Source organism: Brassica napus, chromosome C2, assembly GCF_020379485.1.
Source record: "Brassica napus cultivar Da-Ae chromosome C2, Da-Ae, whole genome shotgun sequence".
Taxonomy (NCBI): domain Eukaryota; kingdom Viridiplantae; phylum Streptophyta; class Magnoliopsida; order Brassicales; family Brassicaceae; genus Brassica; species Brassica napus.
The window spans coordinates 26773597-26791447 of record NC_063445.1 but is presented as its reverse complement, the minus strand read 5'-3'; the positions used below and the strand labels follow the sequence as shown (position 1 = coordinate 26791447).

Below are 17851 nucleotides of genomic sequence, written 5' to 3'. Positions count from 1 at the left end.
AATACACTATAATCAATGTGAGTACAGAGTACATCACCGGAGGTTCACTCGTCTTCTTCCTCTCTCGATTACACCTAATCCGAGTTACAAGATTGAGGAAGAAGATTAAGCTCTGAGCTTAGATAAACCGAGAATCACATCTCTCTCTAGCTCACTCTCACCAACCCAATCGCTCTCACTCTCTCATCTCATCTCGAGCTCTCTCGCTCTCTTCTGATTCTGTTACGGACTCTCCGTTAAGGAAGAAGATGACGATGAGATACACAGAAGATAATGATTCCTTTTTGCCCCAACTCACGTGCTCCTCACGTGTACGTTTAATGGGTGTTATTGGTTTTGGAAGTTTAATGGAATTTGATAGAATGTAAATCTGAAAAGAAATCCATTGTTATTCAATTGGGATTTGATGAATGTGAATTAAAATCCAGTGTTATTGGATTAAGAATTTGTTAAATATATTTCATAGGAATTGAAATCACCTGTTATTCAATATCCAAATGGATTTTATTGGAATTGAGTTTTAATGGAATATGATGTACTTTTCATAAAAAAATAAGCCTAAACCAAATTATAGACTTTTTATTTGGATTTTGAAGTACTCACGTCTCTTCCTCCTCCGTTCTTCACCACCTCGCGACGTCTCTTCCGAGGGCACCAAACTTTTGCCGGATCCCTAACCACTCGGCGTTTCTCTCCTCCTCCACCGTGCACCTCGTCTCGCAGTCCTACAAACCTTCGGCTGGAACCTCCGTGCACCACCGATACCCAAATCCTCTTTCTTCCTGTTAGACCTTTATGTTCATCATTTTTTTCTTTTCTTCACACTCCAATCTCAGAATTTTCTCTTCACCTAATTTTGATTGTCTTCACACTCCAGTTTGCTAAAGTCTTTAGATAATCACACTTCATTCTCAGAATTATGTATAACATGAAAAGGTTGGTGTTTGGTGACAGTTGATCTTTGGTCTGAGATAATTAGATCAGAGGAAGAAGACGGAGATGGGTTCAGAGAAGTACCTCAGGTCGAGGTTTATCAGAGAAGGAAGAAGCTTGAGAAGCCTTCTGCAGCCAAAAATTTGTAATTTTGGGAAAAAAAAACTTTCCTTTTGTTGATGTTTTCGGCTCTCTAATCTAACAATGTTTTAATTTCGATGTGTGTCTGAGAAACAGAGTGTGGTCGGTGAAAGGGGCTCGAACTAGTTTTATCAATGGACCCAAGAGAGATAGCTGGACCCAAAAAACCTTCCTTTTTAGCACACCATGTGTTCGTTGAAATGTCAAGGGTTGATAACTGTGGCAGAGGGAGGGAGAGTATTGCAGTGGGATTAGAAAAAAACTCCAATAAAAAACCTTAACAAAAATCAAAATGAATTTCAAACCATTCTATTCAAATCTTTCTCACGATGAAAGATTCCACTCAAATCTATTAAAAAAATCCTAATTACAGTTATTTTCAATTCCACTAAATTTCCAAAACCAATAACACCCTATTAGAAGATTGTTGGTACAATTCTACATCAGCGTACACACGAACACGCACAAATATATAAGATGGTTAGAACATAATAATAAGACTTAGGGGGTGACAAGTAAGTGATGTGGCTTTTATTTTTTGGCTTTAGAATAGTAACCGTAGATTTATTTGCTGTAAGTTTATAAAGCATTATTTTTTTCTCTAGAAATAGAGTTCTCTACAACATTTTTTTTGATTTTTCAGAGATATTTTTGCTGTAGCTTTTTAAAAGAAAGTAAAGCATGATTGGTTGACATGTATGACTTTAAATTAAATTTTGGCTTTCTAGAGCATCTACAGCCATAACCAATCACCCCCTTATTCTTGGGTTTACCCCTTTTTTTATATAACGCTGATTTATTATGACATTACACTTATGAGAAATATTACGTAAACGATTCAACAACCGACAATACTACCTGCCTTATGAAGATCTACGCCTAACTGCATCACCTGAGCCGTCCTATGAAGATCCACTCCTCGCCAGATTTACTTGCACCATGTTGAAGATCTCTTGTAAGCCCTTCGTTTGTAGTCTTCATTAATAAATCGCTCTCTCCGGGACTTGAAACCTGATTTCCTGTAATATGCAAGAAATTGCATAGTCTGGGATTCAAACTCCAGACCTGGGTGTAGAACCTTTTAAACCTTAACCAGATAGCTATGATACCCCCTATGATGAACCTCTAGGCTTACCAACCAATATGATTTTGTTATTTTATATTTGATATCTTTTATAAAAGGAAACAAAATATAGTCAAGTTATATTATGTTTTTAAAATAAAAAGGTAAAAAAATAGTAGTAATTACAAAAAAAAAAATAACCACCAAAACACTAAACCCTAAATCCTAATATTTAAACCCTAAACTCTTGGGTAAACCCTAAACCTTTGGACAAATCCTAAACTCTAAATCAAAAACACTAAACACTAAAACACTCTAGGGTTTAGAGTTTAGGATTTAGGGTTTAGGGTTTTAGTGGTTAGTGTTTTTGATTTAAGTTTAGGATTTATCCAAGGGTTTAGGATTTAGGGTTTAGGGATTAGGATTTAAGCTCCTGGTTTCAATCTGAAATCGAGAGTCATACATTAACCCTACTTTGTTGGAAGTTGAAGTTGATAAAGAGAGAACTTAAACACTTAAATCGAGATAACTTTTCTAATATTCAAGAAAGAGTGAGTGAGGCTAACCGTTTGTTGCAATGTATGCAGGTTCAGGCGCTCCAATCACCAACACAGGAGAACTTCGAGGCTGAAAGAGAACTCCACTTCCGCTGGTCCTTCCTTCGCACCATAGAAGAAAGCTATTTTAGACAGAAATCAAGAATCAATTGGCTAAGAGAGGGGGATTTGAATACAGCTTACTTTCACCGCATATGTCAGGTCCGAGCAAGTTTCAATGCCATTAGAGCCTTCATGACTCCGTCTGGATCCTTGATAACTGACCCTATGGAGATGAGCATACACGCTGTTTCACATTTTGGATCTATGCTAGCGCCTGCAGTAATCTCACCCTCCTTTGTCTACTCTGCACCTTCCTGGTTTGCTGAACTCACGGGGTTCCAGCTCTCTGAGTTTGAATCTCAACAGATGGTACTTATGCCTTCTCGGGAAGAAATAAAGGCTCTGTTCTTCAAGCTCAACCCAAATAAGGCCCCAGGGCCAGACGGCTTAACATCTGGTTTCTTTAAAGGTGCTTGGTCAGTGATTGGTACTGAGACTACAAACTCGATCCAGCAGTTCTTCTCTTCCTGTTTCCTTCCGGCTACAGCAAACGCCACGATCCTCTCCCTCGTACGTAAGTTTCCAGGAGCAAGCAAGATATCAGATTTCAGACCTATAAGTTGTCTCAATACGGTTTATAAGGTTATATCTATATTGCTAGTCAAGAGATTAAAGCGGTTCCTGCCTCAACTAATTCTACCGAGCCAAACAGCTTTTGTCAAGGATCGGTTGCTACTGGAGAACACCACCCTTGCCGGTGAACTAATCAATGGCTACCATCGAAACAAAGGCTCAAAGAAGATTACCATAAAGGTGGACATAGCAAAGGCGTTTAATACTCTCTCCTGGGACTTCCTCTTCTCTTGCCTCTATGGATTGGGTCTCCCTCCTCTCTTCCTCTCATGGTTGCGAGCCTGCATATGTACTACAAGTTTCATGGTTGGGTACAATGGCACGGTGAACGGTTTTTTCAAAGGAAGTAGAGGGTTAAGACAAGGGGATGCCCTATCTCCTTACCTGTTCGTAATTGCAATGAACTGCCTCTCCCATATGCTCAACAAGGCGGCCGCAGAGTATAGAGTTAAAGTCCATGCCAAATGTGAAAAGGTTAAACTAACACATCTTTCCTTTGCCGATGACCTCCTGATCTTTATCGATGGCTCTATAGACTCTGTCCAGCAAGTACTTCAAGTCCTTCGGGAATTTAAAAACAGATCGGGTCTCGCAGTGAGTCTTCAGAAAACATCTTTCTTTGCCTCTGGAATGAAACAAGCATAAATTGAAATGATTAAAGCTTCTACTGGCATGTCATGTGGGTCGCTTCCATTCCGGTACCTGGGCGTCCCTTTAAACTCGAGAAAGCTTTCGATAGCTGGCTGTGACACCCTACTGCAACAAGTAAAAACAAAATTCAATTCCTGGTCAGTAAAGACTTTATCTTTTTCAGGACGCTTATTGCTAATAAAAACGGTGATATCCACATTCTGGTGCTCGTCCTTCATACTTTCTAAAGCCTGCATAAAGAAAATAAACTCTTTATGTAGTACTTTCTTATGGAAAGGTGACACAGATTCTGGAAACTCTGCGAGGGAAACAGTTACACTGACAAAGGAACAAGGAGGATTAGGAGTGAAAGATTTACTAACCTGGAACAAATCATGCTGTCTGCGGCTAATTTGGATGATTTTCTTTGGTCTGGGTCTCTTGGTTTAAAGAAGTCATTCTAAACGGGTCGGTCCACAACTTCTGGTCTAATAAACCCAGTAGCTCCTACTGTTGAAGTTGAAAAGTGTAGTATATCCGTCTTCAACTGCAGAATGGGAAAATGGGCATGATAACTGGAGTCCGTTTGGCTGCCTTTATGACTATCTAGACGCACGGCTTGGAATTCCCCTAAGTGCGACAGTAGCCTCGCTCTCTAGGAATGGTGCTTGGAGCCTACCACCTGCAAGATCAGAACATTCAGTTGAACCTACTCTCTTACCTAACCACTATCCAATTAACTGATTCGTACTATTGGGAAATTGAAGGCACACCAATGTTGAGATATGAAACTGGAAGGATTTACAACTACCTGCGGGGCAATATCGACAGCGTTCAGTGGGCATCAGCTGTTTGGTCTCCCAGAAGCATCCCGAGGCACTCATTCCATGCTTGGTTAGTAGTTCTTGATCGCACCCCAACCCGTGATCGTCTCATCAAGGAATAACTTATACATGGACTGCCCATTCAGTTTCGATCTCAACTGGTCTACTCTCATCAACCAGATGACCTCTTTGCCACCACCAAGGTCAAAGAAGCTCATCTGTCTCCTTGCAAACACCTTCAGAACCGTCGACTCTCTTCTCAAAACCATTGATCTCCAAATCAGGAATCAAATCCCGCTCTCTCTTCAAAGATGATTCAGCTCTGGTTCTCATAAATCTTCTCACTTGGTGAAATCAACTGCAAGTCTTCCCCACTGATCGATTCTCAACCTTCCCGTCTCTTCCTCTTTCCAATTGGGCCTGCTACTCTCAAACTCGGCTCTACTTTCACTATAGGGGTTTCAATTATGGTTCTTCTTTTGTACTGGGTTGGGTCCTAGAAACCATGGTCCTTGACGTGTCCTCTTTTTTATTAATGAAAGCCTAAGTTTCCAAAAATATATGATTAAGGGAGAATAAATGTTTTTTTTTACAGTTTATATTATGTTTTACATAACTGCGTTATAGTTTATTTAGAATTGTCATACACTATCCTTTTGGCAATTGAGAATTAGGTATATAACTGTCTGAGACATCGTTAAATGTTTGTGCCGACCTATTTGACGGGTTCATGTTTTTTCTTTCACAACTGTCTTTGTCATTTTTTTTTCTTTAAATGGGTATAGAGTTGTCATACACTATCCTTTTGGCAATTGAGAATTAGGTATATAACTGTCTGAGACATCGTTAAATGTTTGTGCCGACCTATTTGACGGGTTCATGTTTTTTCTTTCACAACTGTCTTTGTCATTTTTTTTTCTTTAAATGGGTATAGAGTTGTTTTTTGTCTCATTTTATTTGTAGTTCAGTATGATATTTGTATTAGTTAGAATGCAGGAACAAAAACAATGAAGCTTAGAGTTTGTCCAAAAAAAAAAACAATGAAGGTTAGAGATGTGAGTAACTGAGTATCTCAGTTATATATATCAGTATCTAAGCTATTTTTAGTTCAGAACATGTGAAGTGCATGGTGCTCGCTTAAAAAAAATGATCGAAAACTAGCTCCTATGCGCCTGTAGGTAGGACGTTAGAAAAAGAGGGACGCTACAAAGCAACCAGTGCAAGTAAGACAATTTATGATTTCACAAATCTTGGAAGTTGGATTTGGAAGAGTCTGATGGCTTATAGGGACACAGCAAGACAATTTATTACTTGTACCGTTCTGGCCGAAATGCACTCTTCTGGTTGGATGATTGGACTGAGATGGGTTCTCTTCTGCATTTAACGGGAACAACGGAGCCGCAAGTCTCAGGAATTTCTATTACTGCCTCTGTCTTTGAGGCGTTAAGCGAAGGACGCTGGACTACATCACGTAACAGACATCCTACCCTATCTCTACTTCGCTCGTGCATGCCTTCTCCGCTCCCTTCACTGGATTCTGAAGAGCCTGACTTCTTTTTATGGAGGAACTCCCCTCATGACCCACCAGATATTTTTTCTGCCTCCAAGGTCTGGAATTTTCTAAAACCTATTGAAACCCTTGTGCCTTGGTTTTCCTTAGTTTGGTTCAAACAGAAAATTCCAAAGCATGCTTTTATTGTTTGGCTTACGTTTAGAGATAGCTTGGCCACCAGAGATCGCCTCAGCACATGGGGCATTCAGTTTTCACCAGATTGTATGCTGTGTGGTAATGATAATGAAACCAGGAATCATTTGTTTTTTTGACTGTTGCTTCTCTAGAGAAGTGTGGAATTCCTTCTTCGACCAATCAAGTCTGAACCCACCAAATACCTTTGAAGGTGTGGAGGCTTGGTTGAGGTCCTCAGCAGTCAGCAAAGAACTGAAGCCTCTTGTTCTCCTAATCTTCCAAGCGACAATTTATTTTCTATGGAAAGAGCGAAATTCCAGATTGCATACTTCATCAAGCAAACCATCTCAAGTTGTTATAAAGGAAATCCAACTTCAAATAAGGGCAAGACTTCTGGGTTTGGACAGAGAGAGATGGTCCACTACCCATTCAGTTACCACAGCAGCATCGACACACATAAGAACAACAACATATCTATCTCTTTGGTTTGAAAACTTCCAGCTTCACTAGTCAGATCCTTCATCATATTGTCTGCTTTACAGGGGTTGTTTGCTCTTCTTTCTTGTATCTTTCTTTCATGTTCTTCCACTTTTATTTTATTTTTTTTATGTTGTAAAGGTACTCTGGAAAAAAAGGAACATGAATGAATAAGTATTTAAAAAAAAAAAACCAGTGCAAGTAAACAAAAACTTGAACAAGTCGAGTAGAGCTAGATTCTGTTATTTTTCTAAACAACCATAAAACTCAAACTGAAAAGTCAAATAGGCCATCTTATGCATCTCTAAATTAAATATAAGGTTACTTGAAATGAGATAACTGGGTTTGCAGCTATCGATTTGGGCTAGGCCATTTAATATAATGCCCAAAACTAAAAATCATTTTTGAATCTTATATACCCAGCAATAGCAAAGCATATTGATAACATATATGTACATATGCATGTGTGTCCGATGTACATGATGACCCTACGAGAAATAATACCATGAGCAAATTTAAGTGATAACGATGAAAAATCATTATAATTAATAATGGGTCCCCCTAAATAACTATTTTTCTATCTTATATATTAAAACAGAAGTCACAACTTTGATTCATATGTGTTTTTTTTTTTAAAATGGACCTAAAGGACATATTCCTAAAAAGTCATGTTACATTTAATCTCTAATCTTATCATTTAAATTTTGGTCATATCAAAAATTTTTATTGGACTATCAATAATTGGATTTAAACAATAGATGATCAATTTATAGATAGTATAAATTAAATAGATATAATTTAATATTGTAATACTATACATCCACATGTTAACTATTTAAATATTTGTCGATGTTAACTTTTAAAATTATAAAGATTTTTTTTTAAATAAAAAAAATCATATTATCTAACAATGATTAATCTTTACTATCTTAAACCAATGAAAACAAATTTTAAACTATATAGTTTATTTTAAAATTTAAACAAAAACTAAATGTTTAATTATTTACTCGATAATATAAATCTATCAAGCGAAAAATATATTTTTTTTATAAAAATTTCTAAATTTGTGATATGTTACAATATTTTTGAATATGACAATAAAATAATATTTTACTAATCTTTATAAATATAGTTACGATTTTAATAATGAAATAATAATCCGAAAATATATATATAGAAGAAGATACAAATAGGTGTTCAAAATAAAAAAAAGAAGATACAAATACATGTGAAAGTTTGAAATAATCTATTCAATAAAAAATATACCGTAAACTCATTATGTTTTAAAAATTGATAGACATACATATATATTATAATATATACCAATTTAAAATTAAAAACAAAATATTTATATAAAAATAAATGAAAACAAAAATCTGCGCGGTTGCACGGATCGAGATCTAATTGTAGTTTAAGTTCTTAGTTTGGGTCAAGCCAAGCAAGGTTACGGTAAAATCAAAATATGTCAGTGATTCCGATTATTATAGTTGACATCGACCTGGGTGATAGCGATGGACGGTAACGAACTTGGCATAACAAATGAGGTTGGACAATATAACTTAACCTTTTTACAAACATTGATTAATCTTTTTTTGTGTAAGGGTTTAACATTGATTAATCATAATTAAAAATTTAAGTACTTTTTAACGATTTATATATAAAATAAAATATACCTAAGGATTAGATTAGCCTTTTTTGTTGACAAAAAAATATAAAAGGAAATAAAACAACCAATCACCACTGTGGTTATTTGCTGTAATAATATAAAAGGAAATAAAACAACCAATCACCACTGTGGTTATTTGCTGTATCACTGTTTTTATAAAAAGTAAAGTGGTTTGCTTAAGAACTTCATAAACAATTTTTCTTTTTAGTGATTCGTATGGTTTGTTTCAAGTGTTTTATTGCTCAAATGTAAGCATCTCTCACTCGATTTTGGTTGGTCTTATTTATAAGTTAGATATGTTTTTCTTAGGAGGTAATTGGCACAAGAATTCTTAATAAAGTTATTTTGAGATTCTATTGTTACTGGTATATGAATATTTAAAATTCTTTTGTAAAGTATATTGTAATTGTTATTCTCTCTCTCTCATGATGAAATTATTTGCTATCTGTGAGTGATTAATGATAATGATGGATCCTGTTTTAGGTAAATTTGGGTTCTTCTTAACCTATATTATTCTCGTATATATTTACATTGAAACTTGCAAGGATGGTTCACCAAATAATAATTAGTTGACAAGGCATTTTGTCTACTAATTTAGATATTTAAGTATTTTTGATGTTTTGAATATTATTTACCTATTTTAGATATTTAATTTTGACTCTTTGTATATATTTTTGAATATGTTGAACAACTTTAAAAATATCTCATATATTATGGATATTTTTTTTAGATATTAAATCTAAAAATAAGTATATAAATCAGATTCAAATCTATTTGGATACCAAAATATTTTAGTTTGGGTCTGATACGGATCTGGTTTTGTAAATACCAAAATTTTAAACATGTTCATATATTTAACCAGTTTCTGTTCGGGTTCGGTGCTACTTCTCTCCAGCTCATAAGGACATACTCGTTGTTGTTCCTCCAATGGTCCCGAACACATTCCTTCTTAATCTCTGAAAACTTTTGTAAATTGTTTCACAATAACAGTTCCATTAGAGAAGACATTCAAGATAAATGTTATGTGTGAGCGAATGCGTTTGAGTTGAGACAATGAATCAAAATAGTTAATTGCTTGAATCTCAAGGAATTTAATGTCAAGTACTTTACCATGGACGTGGAATACTTACCCTCTTATTCTTGACCAATCTGAAGAAGCTCAAGGACTTTAATGTCAAGATGATAAATATTTTAATGTTTTTAAAGACCCTTCATATCTAGTGTTGAACAAAAACTCCCTTATTTGCAGTTTCAAAGACAAAATTAAGAGAGAAATTAGTGGATGTATTGTTTGTACAATGATCAATCCTTCTATGAAACTAAATTCAACTCATTGCCATTTAATTCTTCAATAAATCAACATTCATGTCAAACATTATATAAACTCCATTGCTACTGATCTTAAAAAAATGTGTAAAGGGGAAAATTACGGAGTGTACTCACCTCACACTAGCTGCACTTTCGGATTGTAATCTAGAAAGCTTCGAGCACGTGCTTCCAACCATTATCAGGGTCGGCTTAGGGCATGGGGCAAGGAGGCGTGGGCCCCAGGGCCCAAACATTTTTTAACAAAAATAGTATGAAAGAGGGGTCCAATTTTTATAAAAATAAATAGGCATAAGGGCCCAAAATTTTTAAATTGTCTATATATACATGTAAAAAAAACCTAATTTTTTTTGTCCAAGGGCCCACTAATATCTTGAACCGGCCTTGACCATTATTAATCATTCATTGTTCATGTGTGTATCTTGTTCACATTCATGAATTAGGATTATAATATCATAAATGAAGAAGAGAACCAGTCCCAAAATACAGGGTCAGATTCAGTCGCTTACCATAATCTTGCCATGGTGGATGTCCAAGAGGAGGAGCCGCTGCGGAAAGATTCAGTGAATAAATCCACAACTTTCCGGTATTCTCCGCCGTAATCCTCACATGAGAGCTTTCCACCTCTCATGGTTTCAGTTTTTATGTTGCTTCGTTTCCTCTTTCGCTGCTCCACTTCTCCGTTTTTGGCTCGGTCTTCGCTCGTCTTGGCATAAACACATCCTACAATCTATTTGGCCACATCTCGCCTCCACCGCATTAACATTTCCACCGCTCTTGCAGTCTATCTCACCTGAGAGCTAGCCATTTTTCAATAGATTGATAGGATGATTTCGAGAGTAGGGATGCTAACCTTTTTAAACTCGAAGTTCCACCGCTTTTCAAGAGTAATTTTGAATTTAAGGTAGATCGTAGATGATGATTCAAGAATGACATTAATAGGATGAATCTATAATTGATGGATTTTTGAATCGTTAGGAAGAAGATAAAACAACTTGATCGAAAACCCTAGAGAGTCGTCTGATATCGCAACGACTCGGAAGAAACAAGATCAAACAATAGAATTAAAAACGACACGTTTCGAGCATAACCACTTACTCTCTAAAATTGGGCTTTATGAAGCAAAATGAAGGCCAAAAATGTAGACAAAGCCCAAACGAAATGTACACCAAAATAAATGAAATGATGCGGTTTGCTTAACGGGACACGTGTCAACTTATGGCTTCGACTTTCTGACATGTCCGCTTACGTGGCGCGCCCATGAGAGAGCAAACCTTACTTTATATAAATAGATATATATAAATAGATAGATATAAGTAATCTATAACATCAAATACAATATTGATCATGTACTCAACATTTTTAAGATCACTTATAGTCCATAGTATAGATGGTTCTGGTCTTTGTTTTACTTATATATATACTTATCTTGTAATATTTTATACTTCCATGCAAAACTAAAAAGCATGTTAATGTGTTCTTAAATTTAGATATTTCAAGTAAACATTATAAAAACGTATATTGGTTTCATGACTCGAACTATAAGAAATGGAATGATATTTTACTTTAAAACTTATGAAACATAACATAAAACTATATTTTTTATTTTTCAACTATTTTTAATTGGCACATTTAATATTCAAATATTAGTTACGTAAAATTATTCCTAAATTTATCGTCGTTGCTGACTGTGAAAAATTGAAATTAATATAATCAATATATACTTAAAAATAGACGAAATCATTATTTTCATTTATAATAATCAATAATTAATTCATGAATAATTTTGCTTCATGAATACTTAAATATTGAATATACCAATAACAATTGATTGGAGAATAAAACATTCATTTTCCCATCATTTGAACCGTCCTCGAACAATAGGAGTCCATTGGTGACAAAATCTCATTCAAGAAAACAATTTTTTTCAGTGTTTCAAAAAAAAAAAAACATTTTTCTCATATTTCACACCATTTCCGTGAATACATGGATTGATTACATATTAGAAAATTAACCTTATTATAAATTTGTCCTATTATATATGTATATTACGTATGCGGTATATGCCTTAATAACGATCACGTTATTCGCTACTCACGCTGATTAAATATTAGAAAACTATATTAGCCTACCATATATATATATATATTTAAACGGTCTGCATACGTAGAAAGGAATCAAGTTGAGTTCACTTTACAGAGCCATACGTAGTGGAAATACAACTGAATCCAGCTCATTTGTAACCACTGCTTTTAATTCATTTCCTCTCGTTTTATCTATTTTTATCCCCTTATAAATAAAAAGGGAACTAATAATTCGAATACATCTAAGCAAAAAGTAAAATGAACATAACTTAATCAATACAAAAAGAAGAAACAAAGACATGCGAAAAATGGGGATGAGTTTGGTGTTTCAGACAAAAAAAACAAACTGCCAGTAAGATTATCCATTCTCCTATTAGTGTTTCACTGTTTTGCTATACTTAAACAAAACATCTCCATAACTAAAATGTGATCGCTTTCTCCTAAATGTGTATATAAATTTTAATGGCTATTTATTTATAAAAGTATCCATATATACACAAATTCATAATAAAAATGCAAAAATATGATCTTACAATTGTAAAGAACAAACCTTGCTCTGCGCCAACAAGATCAGAAACGATTTGTAGAACCGATGCGGCTTGGAACAAACAATCAAAGCAAGCCGGTCTCGCCTGGATATTCACAGGAGAAGGAATCAACTCCAAGCTGGAAGGATCAAGTACGCAAGCGTTCGTCAACTCCCCCGATAGCCGAAGCTCTCGCGATGCGACTCGCCCTCATCAAGGCAGCGACCCCAAAGATCTTTTTTCTCATCAGGATGTCCTCCGATAATCATAAAAGCAATTAACAATGACATGCAGGTGAAAGAAATTCATAGAATCGTTTGTGATATCTAGGCAATCTGCTCTGTGTTCATAGTTCTCATGATTTCAACAAAAATGCCGACGCGTTAGCTAAGCTCTCTCTTAGATCTGCTTCTGTATTTGACCCTTCAATGAGCTGATTTGGGCCCGAGGCTTTTCTTTAGTATAAAATTATTAATATTATGAGTTGTGTACAAAAAAAAGTTTGGGAAAATTTTTTAACTGTACTTTTGTAAGAAGCAGTTTAATTGTGTATTTTATTGTAATAAGTTTTAGGGTAAAGTATGTAATCTTCTTAGTTCAGGGACATGAATCGATTGTTATATCCACTTCCGCAGTTGATGAGATTCGAATATGACACTTTTACCTTTGAGAAGAAGGCTTTACTAATAGAGATAGTATTTTTTTTTTTTTAATAGAGATAGTAGTTTCGATTATTTTAACTGTATTTTTCTGATAATTAACTGGGAAACATGATTATATAAAACTATAAAATAACTTTTATATACGTTATCTTGAGCCCGTCAATAAAACTTAAAATCATTATCTAGTTTTAGTAAGTTCATCGTTAAGGTTGTAAAAGCGTACGTAGTAACGTATAGTCAAAACTGGCAAGTGAAAAAAAAGACACATCTAATCTATATCAGATAATCAGAAAGAAATACGTAACGGCAGGGAAAAAAATTAAAATCAGTGGTAGTCCAAGAACATATTTACGTGAAAGATAGATACATTACTTATTAGGCACCGAAAATATTCCAATACCATTAAATAAGGTAGGTCATAAGCTAACTAAACCATGTCTCTACTTGCTTTTTCTCATAAATGCATTGATATCCGCCTAATAACCATATAGAACTCAGACATTTATCTAACTCCACGTCTAATTTAATACCGTAACTTGAAGTTACATCAAAACTTCCACATAGGCCTGAAACTTTTATTCCAGATCCAGATTCGATTCGGATCCGATCCGAAAATCCGGATATTCGGAGAGGCTGAATCTGGATCTGGATAATAAAACGTTGGATCTGTTAAAACCGGATCCGGATCCGGATCCGGATATTTTAATTTTTTAGTCCGGATATCCGGATTCGTAAGTTTTATTAATAACTATTTGAAAAATAGTAATACCTATATATAAAATTAATTTTATAATAATATATATAAATTTTATGTAAATTTTGTAATATTATACCTAGAAATAATTAATAACATTATATATTTTTTTATTTTTAAATTATTGATAATATTTTATATATTGATATTATTTTTTATTTATTTTAAGGATCTAAATCTGGATCCGGATATTACAATTTTTAGAAGGATATCCGATATCCGGATATCCGAGAATTCTGAATCCGGATAAAAATAGTAAAATTATAGATCTACCGGATAAGAATTCAGATATAGATATTTTAAAATTGCACGGATATCTGATCTGTACCAGTCCTACTTCCACATGCAATATTAATCACACCACCCCCGTTTCTACCTCAAATCCGTCAATAAAACTGATAAAATGTAATGTTTCAACATTTATATATTAAAATGGAAATGATGTATCATAATAAATACAGACGGTGAACAATGACGTGTCAGTTATTGGGTTACAAACTAGTTGCATGATTAGATGAGATATGTCAACATTAGGGGGTAAAAAGGTAAATTAACAGTCATCACCGATTTATCCAGCGGCGGTGAGAAGCTAATATGGGCCCACGTGGGCTCATGCTACCCGAATATTATCCCTATCGTCTATATCTGCAGCTGTTCTTGTTGATTACCTTAATTATTTTAAATTTTAATTAGAATTTAAACGAAAAGCACCCATTGTGATGTCAATCATTTTAAACACTAATGTAATTATATCCTTAGGCTTTTCCAATCTCCACAGCTCACAATCTCCAACTATTGTTATTATTTCATATGGAATCATCAGCTTGATTATTTATTTAGGGTGCAACTAAGATGTACTTCTTAGAATAAATTTTTTAAAATACTTAATTTTTTTGCATTCCAAAAATTATTCACCAGTTACAATAAAAAAATGAAAAAGTATTTCATTTCATTCAATAATATTCTATATTTTTCTAGAAGAAAATAATTTTGATTTGCAAAATCATTCCAAATTGAAAATATTTTGGAATAACTGGAATATTGATTTCATTCCATTAAATTTCATATATAATAATTTTTGTCATTTCATATATTTCTTTAATTTGTCACCAGTTACACTTTTATTGTTTATTGCACTATATTATACTCTCTCCGTTTTTTTAATATAAATCGTTTTAGAATTGTGCACATAGATTAAAAAATCATTAATTTTTTATATTTTCTAAACAAAAACGTCATTAATTATTTATCTAACCACAAATCAACCAATAATAAAATAGAGTGTATATTATCATTAGTCATATAACATTAAGCGTTAATAAATTTTACATAAAAAACCAAAAACGTCATATAATTTTGAATATAAAAACTTATCTAAAACGACTTATATTAAAAACAGAGAGAGTATACTTTACATAGTATACAAATATGCAATTCCCAGTAATAATTTTATTTAGGTGTGATGGAAAAAATTCTAAGTGATTTAAAGACTTCGATTATATATCCACGTTCGAATTTTTTTTAATAATTTATATTATAATAGTTGAGTTTTTGTTCACTACTCAGCGTGTCACGTCAGCGTTTTGCAGACTCCACTTTAAAAAATGATGAAAGAGTGTCGAGTCCATGACTCGAACCCGGATTATTGAAATAAATACCAATATTTATACCACTAAGCTAAATGATACTTTGTATATTGGTAGCCGGACTAATATATATTTATGAAGGACGAAAGCCCTTACTTCTTCGGCTTCCTCTGAGAATCGGGCCTACAAGTGTATTATGGGTTTTATTTTTAAATGGAATTCATCACGTTATATGAAAAAAACTCAAGTTTGTAACAATTATAGTTTTCCCATATTATAAACTGTTTTCGTTTAACATGAGTTTGAGTTATTTTCATCATTGTCTCAAACAAGCCTGAGTTACAGAGTTGCGCCGTGTATCTGTTTGTAATCTATTTTTTCACCGGTGAACTCTTCATGTCCACATCTTAAATCGATTGATCATAAATGTTCGTGATTTGTAGCCCCTCTGTAAACCCTATATATATATATATATGATTCTCATCTTTGATGAACCCTATCTGCATCTCCACAAAACTCATTGATTTCTCTTATCTTTAACCATCTTCTAGAAAATATTTAAACTCGCAGATGTGGTTGGGCAAATCCGTTTTGTCCAGCGCTCTGACCTCACCAAAGAAGCAACTCGAGTCGTTATCAGTCTCCTCATTGATCCGTATGAAACAATCAACACATGATCCCCTTTATATTACTGTCTTTGTGCTAATATCAATAATCAAAAATATTTCCTACCCAAGATTTGTGGTCGTCTATTTATCTTCTTTACTTATCAATCTAATTTTACACAAATCTTTATTTTACAGCTTAAAAAAGACCACAATAACCCAAACAATCAAAACACCAAAAACTAGTATCCCAAAAAAGACGAATCATGAATGATCACCTCTCTTTTTGTCTAATCTTACAAATAAACTTCGAAACAAATATATACCAAACCAATCAACTCAACTAAAACTCAAGGACACATACATTGAGCCAGCTAAACAAATACAAACTACACGACCAGCTATTTAACAATTTATAAACTTACTTTTGCAGATGCTTACGAAGAAGACGAAGACGACAACCAAGATCAATAAAATTACCTAAACAAAAAAGCAGAGCAAGTTACAAACTCTGATAAATACAACTACTAATGATTTTTGTTTACATATTACCCCATAAAATAAAAGAGAAACAAACACAGACACACCAGGAGATACAAGAGACAATCCCAACAGATACAAAGGCAGCAACAACATCTCCACTTGCTCACTCCTCTTGTCTTATGAAAATAGCTTACATGCTCAATGTCAACAGACCAATGTTATTGTCTTCTTATAAGAAATACATATATTCATTTAAAACTCTTTAAGGCTCAAATACTAATTGTCACTCATTTTATAGTTATTTGTACAAGTCTTCATTTATTTGTTTTAAAGGTCGGGTAAAAGCAACAAGTTTAAAAATAAAATAAAAAACATACAACCAACATAATAAGAATTAAAAAAATTATTACTTAATACACACAACTTACACAACTAAACTGGAGAAAAAATATCCAGAAACAAAAAGTACTCTCAACAACCTTAATATAATTTATGTAAGCTCAACAGTACAAGTAACAAATTAAAAAGACAAACAAACAATAAGTTTCAGTGACACAAAAAGCAACATCACGAACTATATAAATCACATTACTAACACAGTTTAGTCTTTCATGAGTGGAGAACAATGCATACACAGTTCATCATCACAACTCTAACCCTATAACAATAAAAAATTTGAAAAACAATGATCAACCCAAAATCCAAAACCCAAAATTCACAGATACAATAATCCTAACAAATATTGAGATGAAACAAGAATTCCGTTCGCAATTCCGCGCAAGCGCGGAGGCAATGCTCCTAGTTATATGTAAAAGTATATGGATTGACGATAATGAATGAGCAATTGTATCTTGTATCGGAACGTAATTTTAGAGTTTATAGAATTCAGTTCTAGCAGTTCATTATTGATATCAAATTATTCAGTCTAATTAGGGTTTTGATTTTTAACCAGTTTTGGTACCACAACCGATGGCAAGTTTCTGGAATTTCATTGCCTAAAAAGCTGATAAACCAATCACTAATCAGATGTTACACCTACTGAGATAAAATATACATAAAACTTTAATTTATATGAAATTATTTTTAGCTACCAAAATTTTCTTATAAGCAATGAGAAGATTCCCAAATTTAAAAAGACAGAAAGAAAGTGAAAAGGTTTCCCTTTAAAGTC

The 17851-nt window shown here is 33.8% G+C and overlaps 3 long non-coding RNA genes across 3 annotated transcripts; 2 read left to right on the top strand and 1 right to left on the bottom strand.

Moving 5' to 3' along the window:
* The first annotated feature begins 256 nt into the window (after positions 1 to 256).
* On the top strand, positions 257 to 1367 carry LOC125581443. Its single transcript, XR_007319045.1, has 2 exons — positions 257 to 1078; positions 1171 to 1367. It is a non-coding gene; the product is annotated as an uncharacterized LOC125581443 (long non-coding RNA).
* An 8861-nt stretch (positions 1368 to 10228) lies between these two features.
* Positions 10229 to 12607, bottom strand: LOC125581843. The gene is made up of 2 exons (XR_007319590.1): positions 10833 to 12607; positions 10229 to 10772 (listed from the first exon to the last, which is right to left on the bottom strand). It is a non-coding gene; the product is annotated as an uncharacterized LOC125581843 (long non-coding RNA).
* On the top strand, positions 12159 to 13214 carry LOC111202941. Its single transcript, XR_002655856.2, has 2 exons — positions 12159 to 12415; positions 12607 to 13214. It is a non-coding gene; the product is annotated as an uncharacterized LOC111202941 (long non-coding RNA).
* The last annotated feature ends 4637 nt before the right edge of the window (positions 13215 to 17851 follow it).